The sequence below is a fragment of the Mustela nivalis genome (assembly GCF_964662115.1).
Source record: "Mustela nivalis genome assembly, chromosome: 6".
Lineage (NCBI taxonomy): Eukaryota > Metazoa > Chordata > Mammalia > Carnivora > Mustelidae > Mustela > Mustela nivalis.
The window spans coordinates 47266543-47283511 of NC_139025.1; the positions used below are offsets into that span (position 1 = coordinate 47266543).

Here is a 16969-nt window from a genome sequence, read left to right on the forward strand (position 1 = left end):
TATAAAATTCATTTTTCAATGGTCTTAGTAAACTGAATGCTTTATTTATTTTTTTAAACATTTTATTTATTTATTTGACAGACAGAGGTCACAAGTAGGCAGAAAGTGAGGCAGGGTGGGGGCGGGGGGAAGCAGGCTCCCCGCTGAGCAGAGAGCCCCATGCGGGACTCGATCCCAGGACCCTGAGATTATGACCCACTGAGCCACCCAGGCGCCCACTAAACTGAATAATTTTAAAAAACGCCTGCTGAGTTCAAGATACTACACAAAGAAAAAAAAAGATACTACACAACGTGTAACAGGGCATGGGGTTACACAGAGTATGTCCTGTTTTTAATGAACACAGTAGAATGATACATCATGGTTATTCTGAAGGAGCCTGTGCCTATTTTCACTGAATTTACAATTATACTGTTTAGATGTAAATGTGTCTTTCTAATGTGCTCAAGTTTGTTTTTCTTAAATGGTCCTTTTGAAACTTTCAAACTTTCAGACTATTAATTTCCATTGAATGAATGGCTTAAAATCGTAAGCTTTTATAATAAAATTATAAAGGGGTCTAGCCCACATTATATAAATGGTGCCAATGGTTGGGGGGTGGGCATGAGAGAAATAAACAATTGCTTTATAACAATAATCGTGGTTTTCTCTATAAAGTACATAAAATCTGTGTAGAGCCAAAGATATCAGCCATTTGGTACTCTTTACATTTAAAAATACTTTGCTTAAACTTAATTATCATAAAGAGAATATTTTTTAATCTTCAGATCTATCTTTTGGCATCTGGAAAGAAATTATTATCTAGGGGCTCCTGGGTGACTCGGTGGGTTAAAGCCTCTGCCTTCGGCTCAGGTCATGATCCCAGGGTCCTGGGATTGAGCCCCATGTCGGGCTCTCTGCTCCACGGAGAGCCTGCTTCCTCCTCTCTCTCTCTTCCTGCCTCTCTGCCTACTTGTGATTTCTATCTGCCAAATAAATAAATAAATAAAATCTTAAAAAAAAAAAAAAAAAAGAAATAATTATCTAGCAAGCAGAAGCTGAGAGACTGAGTGAGACTACTGGAAATTAGATGAGAATTAGGAAAGATCAATCAATTAGTGATCAATGAACAGGCCAGCAGCTACTCTTAGTGCAGCACCAAAGACTGCCCGATATCTGTAACTGAGAAATTCTAGGTTTTGTTGCCTGCTGAATGTCATCAAAACCAAAACATAATAAAATCTCAAGTTGATTGTAAATAAAAGGTTCAGGCACTTCCAAGAAAACTAAAAATCCTACAGCATCATTTCTTTTGTCCTCTAATAAGAGCTAACATTACTAGGCAATTTAGTGTGTCAGACCATGCCATTGTTTTATGTGTACTATTTCATTTAATAATCAAAACAACATGGTGCTATAGTTACTAACATTATCCTCGTTTTACAGATAAGGAAAAAGAGGTTCAGAGAAGTAAAGAACTTCCTCAAGGTTACACACTGGAAGACCGTGGAGCCTGGATCTCCACCCTAGAAGACTGATTTCAAAGACCTCGTTCTTACCATTGTACTTTCCTGCTTCTCTTCCATGCTGCCTCCAAAACACACTACTCTTTCTGAAGTAATTTCAGCGAGCAACTTGTCAGAGTTGTGACCCTATGGTAAGCACATTTTTTATTTCCTAAGATTATACATGCTAAGCTTTTGCTGTTCCAAGCAGTATCTCATCTGAACAAAATGTATATACTACCCATTTGTAAAACTTCTGTTATTCTGTTTTTCACCTTCGTAATGAGCCTAAGTCAAAATTCTAAGCCTTTTCTTAAACCACAAATTAAAAAAAAAAAAAGAATGCCCTTTTCCTCTTCAGGGAAACACGAGAGAAAGATGGGTATTTATCTCATTTGTTTCCTTTCGTAAGCACTTTGTTTTATCTATTAGGTTTCTCATAATCCTATGTTTTACAGTAAATGCTTCCTGGATGCTGCAGTAGACTTCAACAACTGAATTTCACTGTTGTTGTAGGTAGAGACAGGATGTTTCCGGGGATGTTTACAAAAAGATAACTTGAAGGAGGCGGAAGGGTTTCCAGGGGAGGAGAAAAGTGTGTAAAAGGTGGGGAAATAATGGCAGGAAGAGGCAAACAAAAAACAAAAAAACAAAAAAAGAATTTTTTACACTATCTTCTTAAGAGTGAACTATTCTGAAAATATTTAGAAAGCAGTCCTTTGAAGTTGGGGTCCAGCCCAGATCATTTATGGATCACTGTTATGAAACACCGAATCAGGAGGGACCTTGAGATGTCACCTACCCATCAGTCAATACCCAACATCTCACTGGAAAGGCCTAGAACACAGGGAGAAGGAAAAAAGGGAGAAAGAGACATTCCAAGAGACTTCTGTATGGGAGCAGAAGTAGATCAGCCTTGAGGTTAAATTCTGCCTCACTGTGCTATTCCTCTGTTTACTCTGGGCAGGTCTGAGTCTATCTCAACAGAGCCACAGGAGACCTTGGTGTCAATCAGAAAAGGGCACCCCATCCTTATGCCAGTGGACTCTCTGCTTGGGCTGCAGAGTTGGGGGCTAGGTTTTAGCCCTTAGACGGCACTAATGTAGGCTAGACTGGGCCTCAGTCCCTCCACTTCTAAAAAATGGTAAGGCTAGCTGCCACCTAAGCGCTCCTCCCTCTTCTCAGTCCTCAGTTAAAATCTGGCAATATCCAGCTGGTATATTCCAGTGTCCCTGAAACACTAGGATTCTGTGGACTGAGTTGAGACTTCCGTGTTTTTGTAATGCTGCATTTTTTTTTTCTCTCACATTTCTGAAGTACTCTTCTCTTTTCATCTTAAGACTACACTCTCCTTTCAACTCCAAAGTGCTCAAATTTTCTTGAGCAATCAAAAGGTCATACCCCACATACCAGCCCCAAACTCCCCAAATGTCCACCAACAGAATGGATAAATAAACTGGGTACATTCATCCACAGAAATAAAAGAAAAAAGCACTGCTATCTGCATCAATTTGGACATGACACTATGTTGAGCCGAAGAAGACACAAAAGAGAACTTATATTTGATTGCACTTAAATGCAGTCTGAGAACAGGTTAAAGCTAACCGATGGCAATGAACGTCAGAATAGCGGTTATCCCTGGGGCAGGGATTACGAATGTAAGGAGAGGCTTGGCTGGGGGGAGGTTGCGGGTGGGGAATGAGGTACTGATCTGTTTTTCTGATTTGGATGCTGGCTGCCTGGATATAATCACTTCATGGTATACACTTCTGATCTGTGCATTTTTCTGGTTGTATGTAATTATTCAGTAACAAGTTCAAAGAAATAAAGCCTCCGGGACACCACTCCCCAAGCCATCTACTGAAACTGGACAGTACAAGTGTTGCTAACTTGTGGGGAGAAAAATAACTACTCATTTAATGTAAACCACACAAAGAACTACCTAATTTCCTAAAATCTTCATCCAGAACTTGTGTGATTTTTATGATTTCCTCCTTCATAGGAAACTATGGCTATAAGTTAGTATAAAATAATTGCTTTTCTGGGTTCATATATCTGAAAACCTTACTGCTCAATGCTTTATAATAAATATGTATAAAGGCAGGGTTATTAGAAAACCTCTAAAAATATTCCTGGATAATCAATTAGGAATGCTGACAGTTCTAAATCATTTTTTTTTTTTTTTTTTTGGTCAGAATTATCTCAGTCATCACATTAATAATGAAACACACGGGGGCGCCTGGGTGGCTCAGTGGTTTAAGCCTCTGCCTTCGGCTCAGGTCATGATCTCAGGGTCCTGGGATCGAGCCCCACATCGGGCTCTCTGCTCAGCGGGGAGCCTGCTTCCCCCTCTCTCTTTGCCTACTTGTGATCTCTCTCTGTCTATCAAATAAATAAAAATCTTAAAAAAAAAAATAATGAAACACACTGGATAATTCCCAAATAGCTACTTAGTTTTCCTCCTGTACAGGTTAAACTGTTAGGTAAGGTCACACAGGTGGGGGAATGGCATTCAAGAAAACATTATGCTCAGGCAGCTCCAAGGAAGCTCCAGTAAACACTGCCTTCTCCTCTATAACTATAACTGGCTCATGTGAATTTGGTGCAGCACTCCATTTTTCTCCTCCTGAGAAAATTCTTCCTGTCAGATCAGTGATTTCTTTCCCCTTCCCAGTGTTCTAGAATCTCTTCTCGATCAGTATGGTATACTACATGATTGTGGCACTACATACAGATTAAAAGTGATGTGATACAAACGTGCATCAGAGGTAATTACACCACCAAATCATATCAGATAACCTGGAAGCATAGGTAGCTTCTTTTCACTCAAAATTTTAGGATCACTATGGCCATTACTACTGTAGAGCCCCTCTGGTCCCATGGCATGACAGGCAGACTCTAGGGCTCACAAACGTTTGGGGTAATAATTAGAGATTTGTAGAATCCTTAGAGTTTAGACAGAAAATGTTCCCAGTCTTTGAAATGAGAAGTGCTATAGGCTGGGGGCGCGGACCACGATGATAAGCATCCAGTCCCCAAACATTATTTAACACCAAAGCAGCAGTTTGACACAAATGCAGGCAAGCTTTCCAAGATAAATACCACTCAACAGCACCTAGGTCATGTTGTCTCCAGACTGTGCTGGGGACCTTAATACTAATCCTTTTTCTCCTCAGCTAAAAAGATCTTACTTTTTAATTTCCACTTTTAAATAGAATTTTTCCCCTACTTCAGCCTTGTTTTAAATATTCACCTTCCCAAGTTCAGATTTCCCTTGCAACTCAATGCTCAGTACTCCACTTCCTCCTTCCTCTCAAATTATTCCTTTGACTTGTTTCTACTTAAATTTATAGGCCCACAAAGCCTTTTTTTCCAGATAACATGCAATTTCAAAAGTATTTTCTACTATCCCCCATGTCAAAGTTTAACTATAAACGTCAAGTACTATTTTTCCTGTTTGGGTTTAGGAAAGATACATTTTTTTTTTTTTAAGATTTTATTTACCTATCTCAGAGAGTCAGAGATAGCAAACACAGGGTTAGGTGGAGAGGGAGAAAAAAAAAGCAGACTCCCCACTGAGCAGGGAGCCCCAGGATGTGACCAACTGAGTCACCCAGGTGCCCCTAGGAGAGATACATTTTAACTAAAATTTCACCACTCATAAAATTCCATCTTTGTATCTTTTCTATTCCCCCCACCTACACTCAATTGTTTAATATACAATCAAAATGCAATTAAACTCCCAAATGTGTAATTATATAATCAAAGACTCCTTAAAAGTATATAATTTTAAGTGTGCAACACACACCCTTTATAACTTTAGTACTAGAACAACAGATTTTTTTTAAACTACTGGAGACTTCTTAGAGGTTGTGTTTGCTGTTTCTTAAGGGTGAGGGAGCCGGGTAGAAGAATCATCATGTAAGGACTAACTGCTTTATAGAAAACCAGAAACTGTGTTACAACAGGATTCTACTTTAGACTGCAAACACACAAAACTCTTTATTTTCTTTAAAACAACGTTGGAATTTCCTAAATGAGAGCCAAAGATTCTATGCTTTGCCCATAAGAATACACAATACTAAATACTTCTGGCTTTCCTACAGAGACTTCATTTACCAAACCAGGGTATTTATAAGGTTTGTATTAACGTGGAGCAGGAAAAACCCATCTCTGCATAAAAACAGAAAATTTTCTGTCCTTTAGAACATTTAAAACAGTATTAAAAGGACTTTAAAGAAGGTCCCTGAAATCTAGTTCTGAACTCAGAAAACCACCTAAGGGATAATTTGTGAATGCCATCTGGGATCCAGGCAGTTTCATCAACAAAAGGGAAAACTTGTTGAGATCATCCGAATCTAAAATTCACATACATTTTTACATCTGGACTGAATTAATCTTTTCTTAGTACTGACTTTCATGTAATAAAATAATTGTTTGCAGGTTTTATTTTTTTTTTTTAACCCTCAGTCTCAAAATCAGAATGTGCAGCATCCAAGCTGAAAAGTACAAAGAATTCCTTTATCAAAAAAGTTGAGAGACGGGACTCATTTACACTAAACTCTGAACTTGACAATTCAGTCAAAAACAATTCTGTTTGAAAACTTTCATTTCAAGCATCTGCCACAAAAAAGGCTACACAAGTCTATTATGTCAGAAGTTCTGAAAGCCAAAGGCTTTAGAACTGTAGTTAAATGTGGAAACAAAGTCCAGAAACTAGAAAAGCTCTACAACCCCTGCTTCCCTGGATTCAGCTGGCCCAACTGAATGAGTTTTTACAGGACGGGTTACCAGAACTGATTACCTAGCACATGGACTCTGCTTTCAACCACAGTGTCTCCAGCCTAGCCCCTATTGTTTTCCTGGAGAGCCAGGAGCATCTTAAACCAGCAAGTTCAAATTACGTACTTGAAGCTGGTAGCTTACCTAGGTTGCCCCCCCCCAAAAAGGGAATGGAAATAGAGAAAGATTTCCTTTCCCTTAAGATGTTTTGAGTTCTGCAAGAACTGCTGATTACTGTGGTCCATCAGTGTCAGATCTCGGGTATTTTTACAAGCAATTCAAAAGGGAGAAAATTAGTTCATATTACAGTCAGTCTGCTTTCTGGAGAAGACATTCTGCAGATAACTTACTTGATAGGAGATATCCCCTGGGGGACCCTTCTCATCTAATGATCCCAAAGGTCCGTTCTAATATGAAATATAAATCCAATATGTTTATAAACATACTGAAAGAGCATTTAAATGTCAGCTGTCTCATACTGTGGAGTAATTTCATTTTTCACATAATACTTTTATTTCTCAAAACCACACCCAAGGAAAATGATTAAGTTCTACAAGTTTTATACTACAAAGGACAACAGCAAAAGCATCTGTTTTCCTGCCTCTCTTTTCTGGTCTTCTCCCCTCCCCCACTCTCTATGGAGCACGCTGTTTGTAAATCTTGGTGGTTAAAATTAGTTTCTACAATACTCTCATAATGCTGTAAATTCTGAGAAACTTCTTATCCTTTAACATTGCTGGGCCTGAATTTATGCGCTGCTCTAAGAAGAAAAAAATCCAAAAGTCAAAAGCCTTTTTAATGACAGATGTATTACGGAAAATTTTCCCCACAAAGTTTTGATGCTGTGAAATATCAACTCCCTGAAATCACAGAAAGGAAATGACTTACATTCTTGGAAAATGAAGCCACTAGCAGCTTTCTCCAACAGTATTTTCTAATCCCTAAACTACACCCTGTGGCAACAGGGAGTATTTCGTGCAAAAGCTAAATTTAAATAGATGCTTATAAAACCAATAAACAAACATTGTGGGATCTCAGAGAAGAAGGGACAGAATCAAATACTTTTTCTGCACACTCAAAAAAAAAAAAAAAAAAAAAAAAAAGCTGGAGAGTACGGGCTTGAAGTCAAAAGCAACCCGAGAACGCTTGCTGAAGTTTTCCTTCCCCGCTGTGGGCAATGCAAAGCTCCTGAGGGAAATTCTGGCAACACAGATTTTGCCAAAAAATAAAAACGAAAAGGGTGTAAAAGAGCTAATATTTCTTTGGACAACTGCACGGCCTGAAAATCTGCCAGTTTTCAATTCAACTTTAAAATACGCTTGTTTTGACAGCTTTCCATTTATTCGTGCCCTTAAAGAAAACGCCCTCCCCATTAGGTTGTGCTGTCCCGGGACTCGAGGTGCTGTTAAAAGCCCTGTGGATCTCACAAGGGTGGCCCCCAGCGGTCCATACCTGACAGTTCCTGGCCCTCCTCGAGCACAGGATGGTGGTCTCCTCTGCCCGGGGCCCAGCCTTCACGCCGCAAGCACCTCCAGGAACCCAAATTCTGCAGGCCGCGCCCCCCACTCGCATCCCACCGAGGCCCCCTTCTGGCGCCGCCGAGCCCCAGCTCAATCTCCGGCTCCCCGACCAGACACTTCAGGGACCGTGGGGCAGACGCGGCGCTCGGGTCTCTGCCCGCAGCCCGGCTGCCCGGCCCCGGCGCGCGTACAACAGGCGGCACGGCACCCAGGAATCCAGGGTTTAGGGGCTGGCCCCGGCGCCCCGTCAAAGGCACGACCGATGGGGCGCAACCGACAGGCGCCTCCAGAACAGGGCGCCGGAGACCACCGGGGAACCGAGCGCGGCACCGTGAGCCCGCGGCGCAGCCCGCAGCCCCGGTCGGCCTCCCGCCCTCGCCGCACAGGCGGCCCCAGAGCTCCGCGCCTCCCCCGCTGCCTGGCTCGGCTGCCCCGGGGCCCTGTCCTCCCGCCCCGGTGTGGGCGAGCTCTGCCGGTGGAGCGGCGACCTTCCAGCCGGTGCCCGACGCCCAGAGCCGAAGAAGCAAAAAGAAGGCGAAGAAAGACGCAGAGAAGGAGACACTGCTTTGGCTGGGGCTCTCCACTCGCAGAAACCTTCCCAAAGTCCCGTCCCGCCGCCGCCGCCGCCGCTGCCGCCCGGCCGGCAGGGGGCACAGTGGGCAGCCGGGGCGCCGTGGCCGGGCTAGGGGGCCCCCTGGGAGGCCCCCAGGCGCCGGGTTCCCGCTCGTACCTCGCAGAAAGCCCGGAGCACCCGGCGTCGGACTCTCGTCAGCACCCCAGCCCCTCCTGCTTGCACCGCGCCAGCCCGGCTCTTCTCAGCCCGTCTGCCCTGGCAGCCAGACGAGCGCTCCGTGTCCGCCCCGCCCCCCGCCCACGCCTCCCGCCCCGCCCCCAGAGGCTCCGCCCACACGCCCGCCCCGAGTTGGCGGGGGAGGCCGCGGAGCCGCGCGTTCGGAGAGCCTAGCTTGCGGCCGCACGTGGAGCGCCTGCTGGCCCCGCCCCGGACCCAACCAAGCGTCCCGCGGAGGGGTGCCGCCGACTCGGGGGTGGGAGACAGCGGAGGGCACCACACCTCCCAGGTCCTGAGAAAGGAGGAGAATGGCAGAAGGGCGCTGTGTGTGGACCACTGCGATCTAGGCCTTTCCCCACGCGACGGAGGCGGGAGGGGACGCGGTCAGCTTCCCCCTTCTGGCCGAATGGCCCTCTCCGACGCTCGGCCCCCGCTCCCCTGGAACACTCCCTCCCGAGCCCGTTCGGGCTGGGCGGGGGTGGCTGTTTGGCCTGGGCATCGTCTTACTAATTCGGAACGACGGAGTGGAGGCCACTCAAAGAGGAGGCGATCCCAGCGGAGGAGGCTTCGTGACTCCTAGCTTCTCCCCCTTACTCCTGTCCCGCACCCACCGGCCCACCCACCACTCGGGACGCGCCCTCGTGGGTTTTTATACTGGATGGAGGGGGCGCCGCCAGGAAGCCAAGCCTCCCCCGCTAACTCTTGTTTCTGCAATTGTAAAAGGTAGACGCAGCCTCTATTTGCTGTGATTGTAGCGAATGTGACCCCTCAGAAATTCTTTTTGTCCGCCCCCGAAGGTGGCTGGAGGGCTTGGCGGAAGGTGCCAAGGGCCGCTGGAAGTTGTTTTTATGGCACTACGAATCGAATCAGAAGATTGAGGTTTGTTTCCTATTTAGTTGCTGGGTCTGGGGAAGAACTATGCCTCTTTGGTCAGCGTGTGCCCGCTAGGACCTGCTCCTAGGAACTGGAGACACTAGGGAGGACCCAGCCTCCCCTGGACCCCAGGCCTCCGACGCACTGTACTCCCACCTGGTGGGCTTCTGCCCTCTGAGGCCTTATGCTAACTGCTGACCCTGTGACCCCTGGCCCCACGGGGCCCCTCACTAAAGGAGGAATAGGGTGTATGTTTCCGGGTGTGACAAATGGGTGAGGAGACAAATACAGGAGGACCTGAGAAAGGACATTACCAAAATCAGATTTATGCTTGCAGAAGCCAACTTAACGGGTCTGCTCTTTAATCCAAACATCAGTATGTTAGGCTGGCTGTGACTGCTTGACAGTGTGCCTGTTTGTGTGCCTCCTTTACTTGGCAGAAGAAATTCAGTTTTGTGTTCATTAGGGCTGAAGCTAACTTGGAATAGTTGCCTCATTCACAGCTTTTACAATTTGGGAACCATGACACTGGAACTGAGTATTAGAACCTGTGATCTTTTTTCACAATTGATAATACATTCAGAGTTTATTTCTGATAAAGCAAAGCAGCAGTGTCTAAGGATATTGCACTTAAAATTTAAAGTCATGACTTCGTTATGGAAAAGAGAAGAAGAGCTACATTTCAACGACTGCCTTCTAAATTAGTTGTATTTAATTAATAGACTAAAATTTAAAAATGGTTTATGGTAGTTGATGACAATGTAGGCATTTAAAAGTGGAGAATTACACTTTTCTCTCATTTTTATCTTTTTACATGCATTCGGAATGAGTGCACAGTGAACACAAGTTGGTAAGGTCTTAAATTAATTTGATGTCTAATGAAATAGTCCAGCATTTCATATGTAAAGATAAATGAGTAATACTTTACCATCTTGGAAAACAGTTCCTAAATCTGATTTCTTTTTAGGCTTTCTCCATCTAGCAGATCAAGAACAACATATTGGGGCGCCTGGGTGGCTCAGTGGGTTAAGCCTATGCCTTCATCTCAGGTCATGATCTCAGGCTTCTGGGATCGAGTCCCACATCGGTCCCTCTGCTCGGTGGGGAGCCTGCTTCCTCCCTCCTCTCTCTCTCGCTCTGCCTCCCTTTCTGCCTACTTGTGATCTCTCTCTGTCAAATAAATAAATAAAATCTTAAAAAAAAAAAGAACAACATATTGTTAGATTGTAAAACATTGCTACAATATAAAATAATTAGGTAACCCAAGGAGCAAAATATTTTAAACAGCTTTAAAAAATATATGTTTAAGATTGGGTTTATGGTCTAGAATTAGATTGTAGCAAAATTTACTATGTGAATATTTTTTGAATCATAATGGTCATATTAATAGTGAGTACCACAAAAAAACATGGACTCTTACAGAATACATTTTGTAAACCAAGTACTTTAAATCTCTTAAAAACCGTTTTATAACCCCCTGAAACATTGTAAAACTCTGAAAGGATTGACAAGTAATCCACTCAAGATGGAAATGGAGCTGAGAGAGGATGGGTTGTTTTAAATATTTCTTATCATTGGAAATATTTTCCTGTACTTATTACAGCAATGAATACAAATTCAAAGGTAAAGTTATATTTTATGATTCTTTTTGATGTTGAGATATAGTTCTATTTTCATCAATATGATGAGATGTTTTCCTAAACATGAGACTGCCCATCAGTGAAATATTGCCTTAAGCATATCTTAAATTACTATTTTTTCCATGGCACGTAAATACTAACATAATTCTATATTATTGCTTTTTTTTTTTTTTTTTTAAGGAAGAAGATATTCATTCCATGAATTTATTGAGTACTTCCAAATGCCAGGTACAGGATTAGATTCTGGGATTCGAAGGTAAAAATATTCCTGAATTTTATAGTAGTTTGAGGGAGCAGGTATGTGAGTAAGCGGTTAAAATACACTTTAATGCTTGCCAGCATAGGGCCAAGCAGGAGGAATAGTGGGAAAGCTTAGGACCTGCAGAGAGGGCATCGGACATCCTCTGTCTGGATGAGAAGGATGAACTGAGATGGGAAGGATGAACAGTTTGCCTGGGAACAAGTTGTTTGAGGTGGTGGGTCTCAAACTTGGAAGCGCGTTGGAATCACATGGGGACTTTCAAAAACTCTGTCCTAAGCATGTGATCTAATTGGTCTGGGACGTGGCCTGGGGTATGTTTTAAAATCTCCAGATTATTCTAAGTGGAGACACATGTGGGAACCTTGCGTCATGGCATCCCGGGTAGAGGGCACAGAGTGAGCATGTACACTGGGGTGTGTGTTTAAAGCATGATGGCCAGAGCCTTGTTTTGTAATTGAAGAGGCTTAAGCTTTGGTGGTTGATATTTACACATTTTTGGCATAAAGAACACATTTATATGGAAAGCAAAGAGATGTGAGCTGCTATAATTCACATTCCTTTCCAAATATTTTCCAAACATTATACAAATAGTATTATGAGAAGTAAGATCAGGTGTGCCTGGGTGGCTAAGTGGGTTAAAGCCTCTGCCTTTGGCTCAGGTCATGATCCCATTGTGCTGGGATTGAGGCCCTCGTCGGGCTCTCTACTCAGCCGGGAGCCTGCTTCCTTCTCTCTCTCTGCCTGCCTCTTTGCCTACTTGTGATCTCTGTCAAATAAATAAATAAAATCTTTAGGAAAAAAAAAAAAAAAGAAGTAAGATCAGCTCAGTTTTTTAAAAAGAAAAAGATTTACTTCTTTATCTTCCATATATAATTCAGGGTCATTTGAGCTTCAGAGTATGTTTCAATGCTGAAATAGAAGTTGTTGTTTTTTTTTTTTTTTAAGATTTTATTTATTTATTTATTTGACAGAGAAATAGAGAGCACAAGTATGTAGTGCGGCAGGCAGAGAGAGAGGAAGAAGCCCGCTCTCCCCGGAATTAGGAGCCTGACACAGGGCTCAATTCCAGGCCCCTGGGATCATGACCAGAGTTGAAGGCAGACGCTTAACCCACTGAGCCACCCAGTTATCCCTGAAATAGAAGTTCTAGACAGAGAAAGAAGTCAGTAATTTGACCTACTGGCTTTTAAAGAAGACCTTTCCAAAATTAAATACTATTCTTCATTCTGGGCGAAGTTCACAGTAAAAAAATTAGTTCATTTTTCTTTTTGGTAACTTCTGAATTTCCATTTTAAAGCAAAACAAAATACATTTGAAAGCAATCAAAATTCATTCAAATAAGTCCTACTCTATGGTCTTAAATGTCCATTTAGCTCATGTATATTTCTTTGAAAGACAAACTAATCAGATCTGGAAACTTTACAGTGATGTAGTCCTGATTCGCACTGCCTAGCATTTAAAATGATCTTCTTATTATTCTCAGTGGCATATCACTATATTCTTTTAAACAAAAACACACCAAAAGAGTTTCTAATATTTCAAGTCAGGAAAATAGATTACCAAATAATATCTCATTATTTTGCACCAGGAGCCCCTAACCAGGACAAATAATTATTCTGCAGAGGCAGACCAGCACAAGGCTTAATATATTATGGAGCAATCTAATGCAGAAAGATTTTACCTTTACCCAATTTAGAGACACAAAGTTGAAAAAATTAAATTAATTTAATTCTGCCCTTACGGCCATCAGATTTTGAGAAAATATTTTAAAAAGAGGATATTTGATTATCCTGGGACAAAGTTTGGTTTAATGCAACATGTAAAACTTTACAGGAGAAATATTTGAAGAGCCACCTTTTTTTCCATTCTATTATGATGTTAGTTTCACCAGAACATCACATTACTGTTCCTTGAGGGCTTAAATACTTAAATACTCCAGACAAAAAGTTCGATAAGACTGGGTAGGCCAGGCCAGGCCCTTCACTCTTGAGGAGAGGCAGTTTTAAGTGGGGGCAGTAAAGGTGTTAGCTGCAAAAGGTAGGATACCCCAGCCCTGAGGTCTTGGAGGTAAACAGGCATGGTGTAGGGAGGCCATGCTTGTTTGAGGGCTTCACATTCTAGAGGAGGCTGAGGACAGGTATAGAAAATTGTCTAGTCGAAGGGACAAGACAAGGGGTAGGCTCCCTAGAGGATAAAGCTTCAGGTTGCATAGCATTTGTGTTTATACAGTAGGCCCCAAAGGTCCACCCAAAGCACCCAAAGGTGCTTCAGCTCTCATTCCTTGATTACTCTCTGAAAAGCTGAAAGAAAACCTTCCCACCCCCAGAGATCGAAGGCAGCTCCCTCCACTCCCCATTGTGGGAGATAGATGTGCACTGAAAAGAAGTAGGAATCTGGTGACAGACTGGTTTCTCCAAATTTTGCCCCAGGCACACTCTGATTATCTATATTGGATGGGCTGTTCCTAGAGGAGTCACTTTCAAACCCAAACGATAACATTACAGATGTCATTGAAATTCTCTTCAGTATTTTCTGACATCTTATCAATTTGTGCCTAAGACATGCTGAACTGGAACAGGAGGAGATGGGAACATCCCTCTTCCAGAACACAGGCTTACAGCCGGGCCAATACTGGCTTTCTTGTGAATACCAACCAATGTTTCATTTATGAAGACAGTTTATGAAATCTACCCATTCAGTTTTAATTTGGCCACCTTGTGTAGAATTTAAGCCTAACAAATGTGCCTTTTAGCTTCTTTTTATCTGCTTGAAAAAGAACGATGAATCAAAGTACAGGTAAGATGTGCTAGCTCTGGATTCCTCTGAAAGTTCACTGAAACTAAAGGTCTCTGCCAGCAGGGCCTCCAAGGAACACCCTGTCCGTCCATGGCACGTGGGGTACGGGTTGTAACTCAGGGTCCTCATGTGCTGGTTCTATTGCCCAGCTGTATACAAGGGAAAAAAACATTTATGAACACCCACGTTGGATCCCTGTTTTCCTCTCTCCTGATCCTAGGTTAGAAACAAAATCTACACTCACCCTTGTTTGGTGTGGCTATGGAACCAAATGCCGAAAAAATCTTAAGAAATTCTTCATACGCAGGGTACTGGGTCTATTTTTCTTTTTCGAGGGTAGCCTAATGTGTTATTCTGTTCACCTAAACAGAATTCTTACACTATAGTTCCTTGAAGAAAGAACACTGGTAATTTGGCATGGAGCTTGAATTAGAAACGAAGCATTGTGAACTTGTTCTCCAATGGCCTCTAATCCAGATACTTGGTTGTCAGGTCTGGAGAAGAAAATGCTGGGGGATAGCACTCGCAACTGGATCTGGCTTTGTAGGTAAGACTTCTGGAGTGAAGAGCTAGGGCTAGGCTGCCTGAAACATGCTTTCCTTTAAAAAGCTTTTTATGTATTTACGATTCACATATGATTAAACATTTTATGTGATTTCTTGGGCAGAAAAATAGAATCAGAAAATCAGTGATTTTCTGTTCTGCCCATAGTAATATGTTGGATAATCATTTTTGTCCTTTACACCCCAATTTCTTAAGAGATAGGGGGATATTTACTCAACATATAACTTTATGTATATGTATATATAGAATTCATATAATATACAAATCGATGTAAAATACTTGATCATATCACTTTTTTTTTTTAGCACTTTTCTCATTATCTGAAATTATTTATGAGTATGTTCGCCTTTTTGTCACTGTCTTTCCCCTTAGAATTTAAGCCTCATATGAACACAGACCTAATCTCACTAACTGCTGTGGCCCCAACATCTAGAACAGTGTCTGGGGTGTGTGTGTGTGTGTGTGTGTATGTACAGGCATGCATGTTAAGAGTGGATGGAAAAAAGAGAAGTCACTGAGGTGAGAATGGGAAAAATTTAACATTTTTTGAGAAGCTTCTTGGACAATATCCCAGGTAACCTGAGAAAGGCTCTATCCCTTAAAAAGATTTTTGGTTGATTTGAATGGGATACCATATATCAGCCAGTTCATATAATGTTTATATTTAAAGTTTAAATATATAATCATCAATATTCTACATCTATTGATATTCCTTAATGTGTGTGTTTATTTCTGTTTGCAGCTTTCCCTCTACCTGTACTCACCCTACAGACTTTTGAAATATTAAGAAGAATGTTAAAGGGATTTTACTAGAGGAGTTGATCGATCATTGAATTCCTTGCCAGCAAAACGTTTTGATGAGATACACTTGGGAACAGAGTGGTTTGAGTCGAGCAAGGGAAGAATTGGTGACCTTGCTTCCATTTGCTCATAGCGCACGTCCATGTCAAGCTTTCCTTGTGTCATCCGGAGCTGCTCCTCCTCTGAACACCAGAAACCTCTCTGTCCACCAGAGCCTGCCCTTCGACCTCTCCCACCAGAGATGTTGTTTGACTTTCAGTCACCAAAACCTACCCAGTTCTTCCAGTTTATTAGCCATTTTTGGCCTCACTTCTTTCCTTTTGAATTAAATGCCTAGACTCACCATTCTGAATTTATTCTCCCCTGTAGTCTATACGTCATCTCTCCTTGACCTTCTAATACAGCTTTGCTAACAACCCTAATAGTCAGGAGAACTCAGTCACCCATTCCTTGCATTTTGTTTTAAAGTCACCAAGGAAGACCAAAGAAAATCTAATGACTGTGTTGATCACTAAGACAACATTTGAGCAGTGGAGCGCTTACAGATGCTTGGTCAATTTTTTATTCATTCCCGGTTGGCTCCCTTTCCCTTTCACCACAGTGTTCAGATTTTTTTTTTTTTTAAAGGATGTGTTTATTTATTTGAGAAGATGGAGAGGGAGAGAGAGTCTTAAGTAAACTCCATGCTGAATGCAGAGCCGCATGCAGGGCTCTATCCCATGACCCTGAGATCACGACCTGAACTGAAACCAAGAGTCGGACACTTCACCAACTGCACCACAGTGATCAGATTTTAATAGCTTTCTTCAACTCTGTCATCCCAGTCTATAACCCTGCCACACTCAAGGCTCAACCTAGCCCATCTCCTGGTGGGTCTGGCCACTGGTCTGAAAGGCTTATAAGTATTACCTCATTGAATCCTCACAACAGTCCTTTGAGGGAGGCACACTCATTTTCCCTGGTTTATGGATGCCTAAGATCTTAAGGAAAGTAACTGTTGGATCTGAACTCAGGACATCTGTCTCAAAGCTCATACATACTCTTCCTGAACTGCCTTGCTTCTGCTGCAGAGCTGACTCTAGGCTTTTCTCCTTAGGGATTTAGTTCCTTCCACCTCCAAAATTCTGTGTGTCTTCCTCTGACTCCATTCCCTCCTGACCCCTCTCAGTCAATCCCCTACCAAAGCCCCATATCCCAAGCCCACCTAGCTGTTCAGGGTCTTCTCCATCATTTGTTTATTCATTTAGCAAATGCATATTAAGTGCCTGTTGTATACCAGGTGTTGGGGACAGAAGTAAACAAGGCCTAATCTTCCAACCTGGGAGATTAGCTAATTATGCACTCTCCCTCTTAAGTATTCAACATCTGGCAAGCTCCTAGACCATTCTTTGCATTGAAAGAAAATCACTGGACATTTCACACTACATCTAGCATTGACCCTGACAGGTGCATTGCTG

General features: G+C 42.5%; 1 protein-coding gene and 1 long non-coding RNA gene across 8 annotated transcripts in view; one reads left to right on the plus strand and one right to left on the minus strand.

Moving 5' to 3' along the window:
- Window positions 1–8667, minus strand: part of FRMD6 (FERM domain containing 6) — a 73690-nt gene extending 65023 nt beyond the window's left edge. For 2 of the 5 annotated variants that reach the window (XM_082735156.1, XM_082735154.1), the window contains exon 1: window positions 8517–8654. The gene's annotated coding sequence lies outside the window, so the exon portion shown is untranslated. Of the gene's footprint in view, window positions 1–7718; window positions 8395–8516 lie in introns of those variants that run through there. The other 3 variants (XM_082735153.1, XM_082735155.1, XM_082735157.1) reach the window with 3 other exon arrangements.
- Window positions 8668–8760: 93 nt separating this feature from the next.
- LOC309866986 lies at window positions 8761–15864 on the plus strand. Of its 3 annotated transcripts, none has more exons than XR_014312900.1 (4): window positions 8761–9455; window positions 11270–11345; window positions 14518–14694; window positions 15454–15864. It is a non-coding gene; the product is annotated as an uncharacterized lncRNA (long non-coding RNA). The 3 variants fall into 3 exon arrangements; XR_014312901.1 differs by having other exon boundaries at window positions 14534–14694; XR_014312902.1 differs by having other exon boundaries at window positions 8769–9455; window positions 14640–14694.
- The last annotated feature ends 1105 nt before the right edge of the window (window positions 15865–16969 follow it).